The 12,228-nt window shown below is 40.0% G+C and overlaps 1 protein-coding gene across 2 annotated transcripts in view; it reads right to left on the minus strand.

The window, feature by feature from the left end:
- IL34 (interleukin 34) overlaps positions 1-12,228 on the minus strand; it is an 825,440-nt gene that overhangs the window by 229,516 nt on the left and 583,696 nt on the right. The gene's annotated exons all lie outside the window — the stretch shown is intronic.

Consider the following 12,228-nt stretch of genomic DNA (forward strand, 5'->3'; position numbering starts at 1 on the left):
TTTGGTTTTCAAATTTTATGTTAATCAAATGCCTAGATTTTTAGCTGGTGTTCCTATTTTTCAAGGGCTTCTGTTCCTATTTTCAAGGCTGAGAGGTATGCTCCTGAGGGGTGATGTATACTTAGCTTTCTGGGCTATAAATGACCCAGCACTTGATGGACTCCTTCACTTAAAGAGAACCATTGGTAAAGCAGGCACCAGCTATAGTGGACCTAAACCTATACTACCATGTCAAAGAAACACCATATAAAGCAAAAAAGATCTAAGCCAACATACTCCTCATTTGTGGAATAAGTAGCCCTCACAAATCAAGCAGAATACTTCCACAACAACATTTTAATTCTGGTTAACTGGATGGGAATCACAAATTTTCACCTAGGACATGTCGGAAAATCCAATAGGGGCTTTATTAGTCTCCCAATGCCTGGCTGATTTTCTTGATGGTTTCCTTGTCAATATCCTTATTAGGAACCTAGGAATCTCTGAGCAGAAACAAATAAAACAAATGCACTGGACTACAGAAAGGGGGTGTATGGCAAAAAGTCGACTACACAAGTAGTAATCATACAAAACATCAAACCCACAGCATCAAACACTCACTCTATTGAAACCTAGCTAAAATGCATAAACCATTCTTTCTTTCTGTGTACCCCCACATCCTCACCTAAGTATATATACCAATTCTGTAATTGCACTACAACAAGGAAAGGGCAAACCCCACTTGAAGCTGTACTGCAATCTCAGAAATGAGCTACCAGCATTTGTCAACCTTCTGAATATTCAACATTTTGCATTCAATACTATACCTCGGTATTTAACAGTTTTGAGGGCAAAATAATGGGGAGCCATGAATTTCTGATTGGTCCCTTCAATTCCTGATTTTTTACATAGGTAGAGATAAATAATTATATACAAGAAGTTTTAAAATGAGGTAGGTCCCTGGTTTTGCCTCATATGTTTACACTTTTCCTCAAAACATTTGTTTAATTTTCAGGTAGATCACTGAAATTGCAGTAAGCCAACAATAACAACCAGGCATTATGGCCACAATCTGATGCTGAGCATGATATCATTTGGACCATGCATCCAGGCACAGGCTTAAGATAAATAATTTTAGGAGTGTTATTGCTTTGGTCTAGAATGAAGACACTGACCGTCACATTTCTTCTCAGCAATGGAATGCCCTTGTCATCATCCTGTATTTAAAAAATTTGTACATCCAAGTCATAGTCAAAAGCCCGAGCACTGTACAGACAGCCATTTTCTAGACTGATATAAAAATATGAAGCAATGGGCATATTTTGAATTTTCTGGTCCTGGACTGAATGAAACAACTTGATGTTTTTACCACCATAAGGTCAGAAGCTACTATCACTGAATAAAGGAGAAGTCCAGGATGGTTATTTTCTTGTATGTAGGTGGTAAGGACACCTATGAAAAAATGGGTGAATTGTCATTCACATCAATAAAAAACACTCGTTCTGTGGATAATGAGGGAGAGATCAGTAGCCTTTATTGTAATATTGTAGTTCTATGGTTTTGAGATCTAGTAATTCTTTTGTTACCAATTTAATGATTCTCAATGGATGGTAAAATCTTGAATGGAATATGAGAGGCTACCTGTAGGTGGATTTACACATTTTCACATGTATCGCAAATCACAATCCCTAATTCTAATTAAAACTACTGTCTCTGGGACCGCATCTTCTTGGACTGGGTTGGCCAAATAATTTATAATCATGTCAGGGACATTGTCATTTACATCAACGAGATCCACAATAATTGTACAATACTCTTCAGTAGCTGGTGAACCAAACCGGCATTACAGTTCTGTTACTCCATACTAAATATTAGAGTTCAGAAATGCATAGTAACTGTTTTAAGTGGAAGTGGATCAGGGTAATGTTTAAAATGTCTCTTGTTTGAGACCTTTGTCTAATTATTTTTGGGCAGAGAAGTTGAGCGCTATGAGATTATATTTGTGGTTAGGCTTAGTAAGAATTAGGGTCAGAGTTTTACTGTTCAGGAATTCTGATTTTAGCTATCTAAGATATGTTTCTGAGGAGGGAACACAATAATGAAACATCCCATTGGATTTAACTTGTCTCTGTGCTATTCAAAAAGGTAAACTATACAAACAAGTAGTGCCTGGTGGTCGCTACAGTAACCTACTCAGCGGAAGCCAGGTGTTCTTCAGCAGCCTGCATCTAGTTAAAAAAAATGTCTGCTTTGTGAGTGTCACATGTTTTTTAAAACATTTGCTTGGTTAAGAAATGGAGACAGAATCAACGGATCAAGAAACAGCAATGGGTCATAGCTGTCTCAGACCTTTTGGGTGTGAACAAAATTTGTTATCCTGGCCTGATGGATCTGTTTCTTTTTTTTTTCAATGTAGAGTTCTTGACGTATCTCACAACAGTACTGCATTAAGAGAAATGTTCCTTATTCTGAGTTTTAAAAATTCCATGTTTCAGATAGGCAGTCATTAACATGTCACTGTTAAAGTTTTAAATGGATATCTATTAACCTTGCAGTCAGCTTGCTAGACGAGTTTTCCACATTTTGAAGATGGAAAGTTGACAGCTTTTGGGTGGGATTGGGAGATGGAGAAAGAAGTTTACATCTGATGATACCTTAGTTGACAAAGTAAGGCAAACTCTCCTTGCAACCTAATTTGAGATTGAGCAATGTTGTGGCCATTATAACGTATGTTGCTGGAGCTTTACATCTCATGCCTTTTATTATACCCTTTTTGTCAGATACTGCTGCTTGTAATTGTATGCTTGTTAAACATTCCATATATTATATTTAATTAGTAATGTTGCATCCTTAATATGTGGAAAAAATGGTTTAGAATTTTTTTTAAATGCAAGATCACACCAGTACCAAAGCAATGACCTTCCAATAAATGGAGGTACCTGTAAAGGTCCTTTGAGAATGATGATTGGGATACTACCCTGGTTAACAAGTTATTAAAATGATGTGCTGACTTTCATCAGTTTAGATTGTTTGAAAGAACTGTATTTTGAAAGGGAAACTCTGTTGTTTTTGAGTTGCAACGTTGATCTGCATCCCAACCATACCTCTCAATCTTTCAGAGCAAAACTCGGGACAAAGACAAACATAATGGTGGGACAAAGGCCCAAAAATTGAGACAGAATTAAATACTGCTCTTTTAAACTCAGATAGTTGCTAGAATAACAGGTTTTGTATTATATTTTTTTCTGAGGGATTTGACGTCTGAAATTCAAATGTTTGTTATTATTTATTATTATTTAGTGACTTCATGCTGGTATCCCACAAATCCATTGGAGTAGGTGGGCTTGCATGATAATTTATGCAAATATTGTGTTAATCATAACCCCGATTTTTGGCCAGTTGTACCTACTTTTCTTGGGCCTTTGTCCAGATTTTCGATGTTTCCAGGTTGAGAGGTATGTTCGATAATCTAAAAGTTAATATTTTCATCTTTCAATCTTCTAAACGGCTCTGCAGAAAGGCTGAGGATGTTAAGCTACTGAAACTTTTAAAAACTGAAATGGAAAAGTGGAGATAAATACAGAAAACAGTCTGTGGGTAATGATAAAAAGAAACATATGAAGAGCTAAGGAAAGGCGGTTGAAAAAAAAAGAGAGGCCAATGTGGTTCAGCTGGGACATTAAAATAACTGTCCATGCAAAGGAATGGCATGAGAAGAGCAGGTGGGAGGTCATGGTAGCATCACTTTACAAGGAGGGATTGAGGACTGAACCAAGAAACTATGATCACAAAAGTCTAATCCCTGTAGTACAGGAAATTGCGGAATAGCTGGAAAGAGAAGAGAAAACTACTGGTTTATTGAAAAACAACAAAATCTAGGATAAGTAAGTGCCTGTATAAATTTGCAGAAAGCAGGTTGTGTCAGTCAAACCTGATTCAGTAATCAAAAACAATCAAAGCACTTCAAGTTTTACAAATGGGTTATGCTGAAACTTGAAAAAATAAATCCATTTGATGCTGCAGTGTACACCCTAACTTCTTCAAACCTTTGACTCAGCCTCCCACAAGAAATTTCATGCTGCTCTGTCAAAGGCCATTAGTGTGCCTTGGGTGGATGCTGATTTTTCAGCCTAGATCTTATATTAATAAGGGCAGCCTGAATGGAGTCTGATATGCTGTGACAGCAGCAGTTTTTCCAACAACTCTGAGTGAAAGCCATCAAAATAGTAGTGTGCACTAAATCCACAGACCTTTAGGCAAGTCATGATTCTTTGACTCACAGTATTGGGTAAAGTGGGCTATGTTAACATTTCTAGGGTGCAGCATTAGCCATGCCCCCAGACTCAGACTATTGAATTTGCATACACAGGGAGAAAACTGTATTGGAACCAAAAAGGTTTACCGTGGTTAGGGGCCTTCCAAAATAAGGTGTCTGTATAGTGGTAGGCATTTCTGAATCACAGCAATAACCTTCTTTTAATAGACTGCAGCAGATAGTCCAATTTACTTCAAGAAAATTGTATTTGGTTTATTGAAGTATTATCAGTATTCAGTTACAGAAACTGACATGCTTATGGATATCAATTAGCTGACATGCACAAACTGAAAATAATGTTATTTTTTCCACTTTTGAATTTTCATATAAACCAATTTTTTAGTAAACTGAATATGCTTCATGGTTTTAAATGAAGATTGGCAGTGGCTATATTTAACATTTACTTTAACAAATATAACTGGGCTTCACTACTTTTAGCTCTCTTTCACTATAGAACTTTTTATGTTCTTATTTCGTTTCAGGCTGAAAAGTCTTTAGTAAACAATGTTAGTGAAGAACACAATTCTGCACGCTCTGCAGCTACCTCCTATTTTGGGGATGCTATAGAAAAATAATTCAATGTTTATGTATTTGTAAAGCAATGGGAGGATTCAGAAGCAAATAGCACAAGTGCAAGGCCAATACAGGGACATTGTAAGTAAGGTAACACAAAACTATGAAATGGTGTAGTCATGTAAATGACCATCCAATGAGATAGAACTGAGCAACATTGTGATGAGGCCAACGGCAAATGTAAAATAAGGTAAATATATGGTGGAGTAATTCAGAATTGTATAAAAAGTGCAGAATGAGCTCTGACTGCTACTGAAATTATACAGGGTAGCAGCAGGATTAGTTAAAATGTACATGGAGATTGTCCTCTCAGACAGTAACTGTGAAGGTGCTCATGGTTACCCTCTTCAGTGCCAAATTATCCCAACATGTCTACATTCCTTCACCTCCACCACAGGAATACAGTTAACCACTGCCACATGAAGAAAGGCACCATACAGAATGGTATGCATGTGCTGCCATCATGTCTGGCAAGTGGCATACATGAAATGTGGATTCCTGCGGGCAATGTAGTGACACTCCTTGCTACAGTGTGTCATGGATACTACCTCACAACTAACTTAGGATATGGAAGTATCCTAAGCATGCATCTCATGGATACTACCTCACAACCAACTTAGGATATAGAAGTATTCCAAGCATTGTGTCATGGATACTTCCTCACAACCAACTTAGGAAATGGTGGAAGTATCCAAAGCATGCATTGCTTGGATACTACCTCACAACCAACTTAGGATAGGGAAGTATTCCAAGCATGTGTCTCATGGATGCTACCTCACAACCAACTTAGGAAATGGTGGAAGTATCCCAAGCATGCATCTCGTGGATACTACCTCACAACCAACTTAGGATATGGAAGTATTCCAAGCATGTGTCTCATGGATACTACCTCACAACCAACTTAGGAAATGGTGGAAGTATCCCAAGCATGCATCTCGTGGATACTACCTCACAGCCAGCTTAGGATATGGAAGTATTCCAAGCACGTGTTTCATGGATACTACCTCACAACCAACTTAGGAAATGGTGGAAGTATCTCAAGCATGCATCTCATGGATACTACCTCAAAACCAGCTTAGGATATAGAAGTATCCCAAGCATGATTCTCATGGTTACAGTAAGCATATCTGGTTTCCATGTATCAAAGAAGACAGAAACATCAACATGTCGGCATTCTATAAAATATAAAACATCTCATTTCCTGGAGGTACTTGGTGCCTCTGTCTGCACCCACATTGTTAAAAAAAAAAAAAACAAATGTGACTTGGGGACAACAGTATATCAACAGTAATGAATTCCACTCCATCAACTGTCTGGTCATCTGCAATGCATGTGATATACTATAGGACGTATATGTGCACCACCCAGGCATAGCCTATGATTTACACACCTCGTACACATATGACTAGATCAGTGATTTGTACTGGATGATTTCCTCCAGGGATATCTCTATTGGCAATGCCAGATTTGCTTTGGAGCCATGGCTCAAGATACTCACAAAGAATCCACAGACCTTGGCAGACAATGTATGCAACCCCACAGTGTTGCAGACCTGCACCATTGTCATGCATGTGTTTGGGGTAATAAAGGCCTGTTTTCTTTGCTTAGATGTCTCCAGTGGTGTGCTGCAGTAACTATGGAAGCATGCAGCAAGATATCTGCCACATGCACAATGCTACACAGCATCATGCTCTATAGATATATAAATGCAGGGAATTGTTCTTGGAGTCAATGATGTGCTAGAGCCAGAAGTGGGGAAGGGGGCATGTAAAAGAGTTGCTGCAGGACCCCTGCTGTTGAGGATGACTGTGCGAGGTGGCAGTGGGTGTAGTATGCCACAGCACTGGCTAAGATGTAGCGGTTCACAAATATGGGCCAATATTAGACATAAGAAATAGTTACAGTCATGCACGCAGTACTACAGCTACTCTGTTTCATAGGTTCATAGGTTCATAGATTGGTACTAAGCTAACTGCCCTTGTGAGCCATTTTAATCCTAGCCAATTATCCCTTGTGAGACTCAAACCCTGCACCTTGTGTTTGTAAGGCAAACACCTTAACCATTAGGCCACCCTCCCACCCGGTAGTGCATGGACTGGGCATGCACTACATCAGACCCAACTACCCTGGTAACAAAGGACTGAGGACATGACACAATCATCATCATATTCATGGGGGGGGGGGCAAAGTTACAAGGGTTGTCAATGGGCACTGAATGTGGGGGAGGGGGCTAATGATGTGCATGTGTGTGTGTGACATGGCTTGACAATTCAGAGCTTGAAAGATTATACATGGAGAAGGTGGTGTCTACTGTGGAAGGTGTTGGTCAGTGTGCATGTTGCTAAACAGTCACTGCAGATGCTACTGCACTGTTCATGTATATGTGTGACAGGCCCAGGGCTCTCTCAGTAGGTACCTGTGAAGACTGCACATGTCTCTTTCCATGGGGGTGTCCCCCTCCAAGGCATATCACTGTCATGGTCAGTAGCTGGCACAAATGGTGAGCTTCATCAACACGAATGGTGGGCTGTGCCTAATGAACACGATCATGTACACCTCACATGTGAGTTTAGCATTATGTGACTATTACTTTACCCTGGCTGTCCCATAGTGAGTTTCCCCACTGAAGGCAAATGAACAGTCACATAAATGGTGTTGGCTGTCTCTAGTGAACTGCCAAAATATTACCTACATATGTAAGGCCCTCTCTGATATCATCTTGCAGCCCATGTTCTACACCAATCAGCTCTGTTGTGGCCACAGGGACATTGGCCTGTGAATGGTTGACTGTCTAGTACATACATTGTGTAATGGCCATGGAGACACTGAGTTTGAATGGGGGAAAGCAGTACCCAAGCCATTCCCAAATACTGACATGCTGCCCCTATGCTCAGTGAAGACACCAGTACCCACTGTTTATTTGTTTAAGTTTATTTAAATTTGCTTACCAGGATATTACCCTGATCACAACTAACCAATTTCAGGCACAGCTAACGTGGAAAGGTTTCAGAGTTAATGCAAAAAATGATACAGAACATTTCTAAAAGATTATAAACATCATAACATATTTGAAGATAATATTAAATGTATTAAGTTTTACAGGATGCAGACAATGAGGAGGCACCCAGTGCTGCTCTGTTGGACAATTCATATCCTACAATGGTCCCTGGAAATCTTGGGGGGGTTTGCACAGGCAACATGGTTGTATTTAAAGGAAAGGGTAGGTAATTTGCCCACCACAGTACCTCTGCCATAAAGTGGCACTAGTGGCTAACTGTGTCACCTTTTGGCTTCTCTCATTGTTAGACTCAGATATTTCCCTGCTATCAAGCATACCCACATCCACTTTGGAGAATCCATTTACCAAATTTCCTGTGAAAACAGACAATTACCCTAATGTGTCAGTGCTCCTTAATGACAGTCTCAGCACCCAGTGTTGCAGCAGTTGTACAATAATACAGCATGAAAAAAATGCAAGCCCACATACCTTGTGCAGAATCTCATGTCAGCTGGTGCCCTAAAGGGCCTTTAGGGATGATATGACCATATTCAACATATGAAAGGTAATAACTATGGCATGTTGAACTACATGATCCATTGAAAGGTAATAACTATGGCATGTTGCACTACATGATCCATATATAAGGTCATACCTCCCCTGGGGCATCATCCATGGATATCCACAGTGGTGGGTGAAGTTCTGCTCCAATGTCCAGCCCCCCACTATGCATGAGGGAGCAGTCTACTCTAGTAAAGATGCCAGAAACTTCTTCTTGTTTGTGTGTGTGTGTGTGTGTGTGTGTGTGTGTGTGTGTGTGTGTGTGTGTGTGTGTGTGTCTGTCTGTGTGTGTGTGTGTGTGTGTGTGTGTGTGTGTGTGTGTGTGTGTGTGTGTGTGTGTGTGTGTGTGTGTGTGTGTGTGTGTGTGTTCTGTGTAGGTAGAGCCCCACCTGAGCAATGGCAGTTACCTTGTTGCAGGCATGGTGGACCATGTTAGGGACCTATAACACACTTGTGCAGATTTATTATGGCCATCAGCAACACTTATCTCAACAATGAGGTCCAGACGTGTATGTTTGTAGAAGGTCATGCCCGTTTTGTTAGTCAAGAGATTCCACTGGACATGTTCACAAAGGACTTGCAGCAAAATATCGGTCTCTGCCTTTTGCTCCTTGGGAGCCATCTCTGTAAATGTCAGCATACAGAAATGGCCAATGACTGACCACAAGTATCTGCTGCAGCCACATTACAGCCCACCACCCTTCTGTCCAAAATAAGCACAAAGAGTAAATTATCTGACCTACTCAGAGGAGCAGGCCAACTTCACGGGTAACTGCCATGGGGTAGCTACCTAGCTGCCTGTAGCTCAAAACAGGTATGCTACCATCACAGCATACTGTTCTTAATGTACTGGATAGTTTGATAAGGCACTGTATGTGGTGAGAGTTCATCTGTACATGTGGTACATGCACCATGCCCTACACCCTCCTATGTGTGGCCTCCACCATAGGTGTGGATGGCTACTGCTGTTTGCACCTTTACCCTCTCTATCCCTCTTTGGCATTAGTCTAAAGCATGTGGTACCTATGCACCTGACATCATGTTGCATGTCCATACCTTTAAAATAAAATTCAAGCACAAAACAGTTATGGTAGCACCAAGGTCTGGCCACTGTTGTGTGCACCACACCTCCACCTTATCATGTGTTTAACACAACAAGATAATGAGGTCATTAGAAGCTATCTCAGAGTATGTGTACTATACCTGAGGTGCACCACAAGTACCTTGTCGTAGTCTATTGTGAAATGGATATAGCCCCACCACCACCACCACCAAAAGTGCAGGTTTCAAATGTAACACACCACAGTCCATCTTATTGGCATGTCTGGCCTTACCACATTTTTTGCAACTGCCAATGTATTCCACACACATTCTACAGTTGGTTTAGTATCCACTTTTGCAGCTCCCCCAGTGTTCTTCAGAAATGTATGCAGATTTATGCATATGTATGCAGTCACATGTTGGCAGTCAACTCCCTTTATGCATACGGCCTGTGCCCCCCTGACTCCATCACAGGTTACACCATTCTGTAATGTGTAAAACATTGTGTAAACATATTGTCAGTCTCAATCACAAAGTTTCTCCAACACTCAGCACTCAGATGATGAGCACATCCACTTCAACAATAACACTAAAACAGCAGTAAAGTTGCTCACATAATATCCCCTTATGTCACTGCCCCTATAGTCTATATAGTCTAACCACAGCAATAGTAGCTCTGTCCTTCTACTTTGAAGATAATCTTCTATTATTATATTTATTTATTTTTGCTCTGTATCAAACTTGTATCACACGATAAGCATTGCAATGTCCATGGCTGTTTTTATTGCACAACTCTGAGGCTCATCACATGGCAGTTATGCTTCTGAGGCAGTTAAGGTTAATTGCATCTGACTTACACAATTGCTTCTCTCCCATCTATAATTAATACATGCTGCAACTTATCCTCTGTTTTTAAAGTTACATAAACTTCCCACCTCCCAATGCATACTTTTCTGCTATTCACAACTTTTTAATATCATGCACATCCTGATATAAGCTTAAACAATTCTAATTAGTTTTCTTCTCTCAGTCATTCTAAATTGTAACATTTTTTTACCTTTACTTTTTAAATTTTGAGAAACACAGTCTTTCCAAGGAGCTATATTACTTCTTTCACATTCAATAACACATTTTCCTGCTAATGCAAACATCTAAAAAGTTATTTCACAGAAAGGAACAGTTCCCATATGTATTAATACCCTAATATCTGACAAACTGAAGCCTAAGGGCATAACACTGTCTAAAACAGAGTACTTGTTTATTTGTTGTTTATAATTTGTTTACGCCCTCACCAGAGGCCTTTTCCTCCACTTCTCAGTAGCACTAGTCTGTTCTTCCCTGAGCCTGTAGATCCTCTACCTTCTGTGGTCTTTCACTGGAACCTGCAATGGCTGCTACATACGTTTTTACACTAGAAGCACTACTGTCAGTCTTGCTCTGTTTATGACTCTCTGCTCCATCTTCCTGCAGCCCAACACAGAGCACGCCCTAAACAGTTTCTCCACTGACCTCATGTGTACCCTCCCTATCCACGACATTGTTTACAGCATCATTCTGGCTTTCTGTCATCCCCTCATTGCCAAACATTTTGTCCACGTACCGCAATCCATGATGTGGCCTCTGATTCATCTAGTTGTACTTAGCCTATCATGTTTTGTAAGACAGAGTCATCTAGAATACCTCCTGCCATGATATTCACCTCCAAAGCATCTTTTTCCTTCTGAACGACTCTTTCCATTCCCTCCTTCTCCATCTCACCCCCACTTACAGCTTCCATCTTAGATTCAGTGATCACTGGTAACAGCCCTCACACAGAGTCCTCCAAAGAGAAGAGGACATTTCACAGTGCCCTGGCCAAATTTCCCCTACTCAGTATGAATACCACCTCAGTTCTTCCCTGAAAAGAGGATACTGGTCTAGTAGGACTAATCAAGTCAACTAAGAGTGAATACATAAATACACAGAATCAGGAGAGACACTACAGGCTACTTGATAGTTACTGCACCTAGTTAGACTGTGATGTAAGCCATCCAACATACAAATAAAAAGTGAACCACAGTAAGATCTGATTCTTAGTTATGTTCTTTAACTCTTGTTTATTTTCACTACACAGAGGGCTGCAGCCCACCACCACCAGTCTTCCTGGAAACATACCTCTCAACTGTCCAAATTTTCATGGAATGCCAAGATTTTTGCCTCATTTTTGAGCTGTTCCACATATGGTTTTCTGGCAAATTGGCAAGCATTTAAACCACTAAATAATGGCATTCTTTTGAGTTTCTAACTTCACATCTTTCAGAAAATCCAAGCTAATACAAAACCTGTTATTCTAGCAAATGTATAAGTTTAAGTGCAATATTTAAAATTTTCCCCTATTTTGGGCCGTTGTCCCATTATTTTAGGCTTTGTCCAGATTTCTTGTGCTAAGAGATTGAAAGGTATGCCTGGAAACCTCATTTATGCAAAAGAACCAGGGTACCTATGCTGCCTCCAGAGAAAGCAAACACAGTCATGGCTGTGAACACTGTGAACACTGTGAATGGGTTTGCATTTCTGCAAGAGAACTCTGGATTCACTGTACTTTTTCAACTATTTGTATTCAGCAGTTATCTGCTTCATGTAGAATGTTGTACATTTGTTTTGCTAGTTTGGTCTCCATAGAAACTAGTACAGTCCATGACAAGAATATTATGTTGCTTGGTCAGCACACTATTTTGTGGTTTATAGTTCATATTTGCAATGTTAGCCTTGTGTATAATGA

The sequence above is a fragment of the Protopterus annectens genome, chromosome 8.part0 (genome assembly GCF_019279795.1).
Source record: "Protopterus annectens isolate FY-2018-M chromosome 8.part0, PAN1.0, whole genome shotgun sequence".
NCBI lineage: Eukaryota > Metazoa > Chordata > Ceratodontiformes > Protopteridae > Protopterus > Protopterus annectens.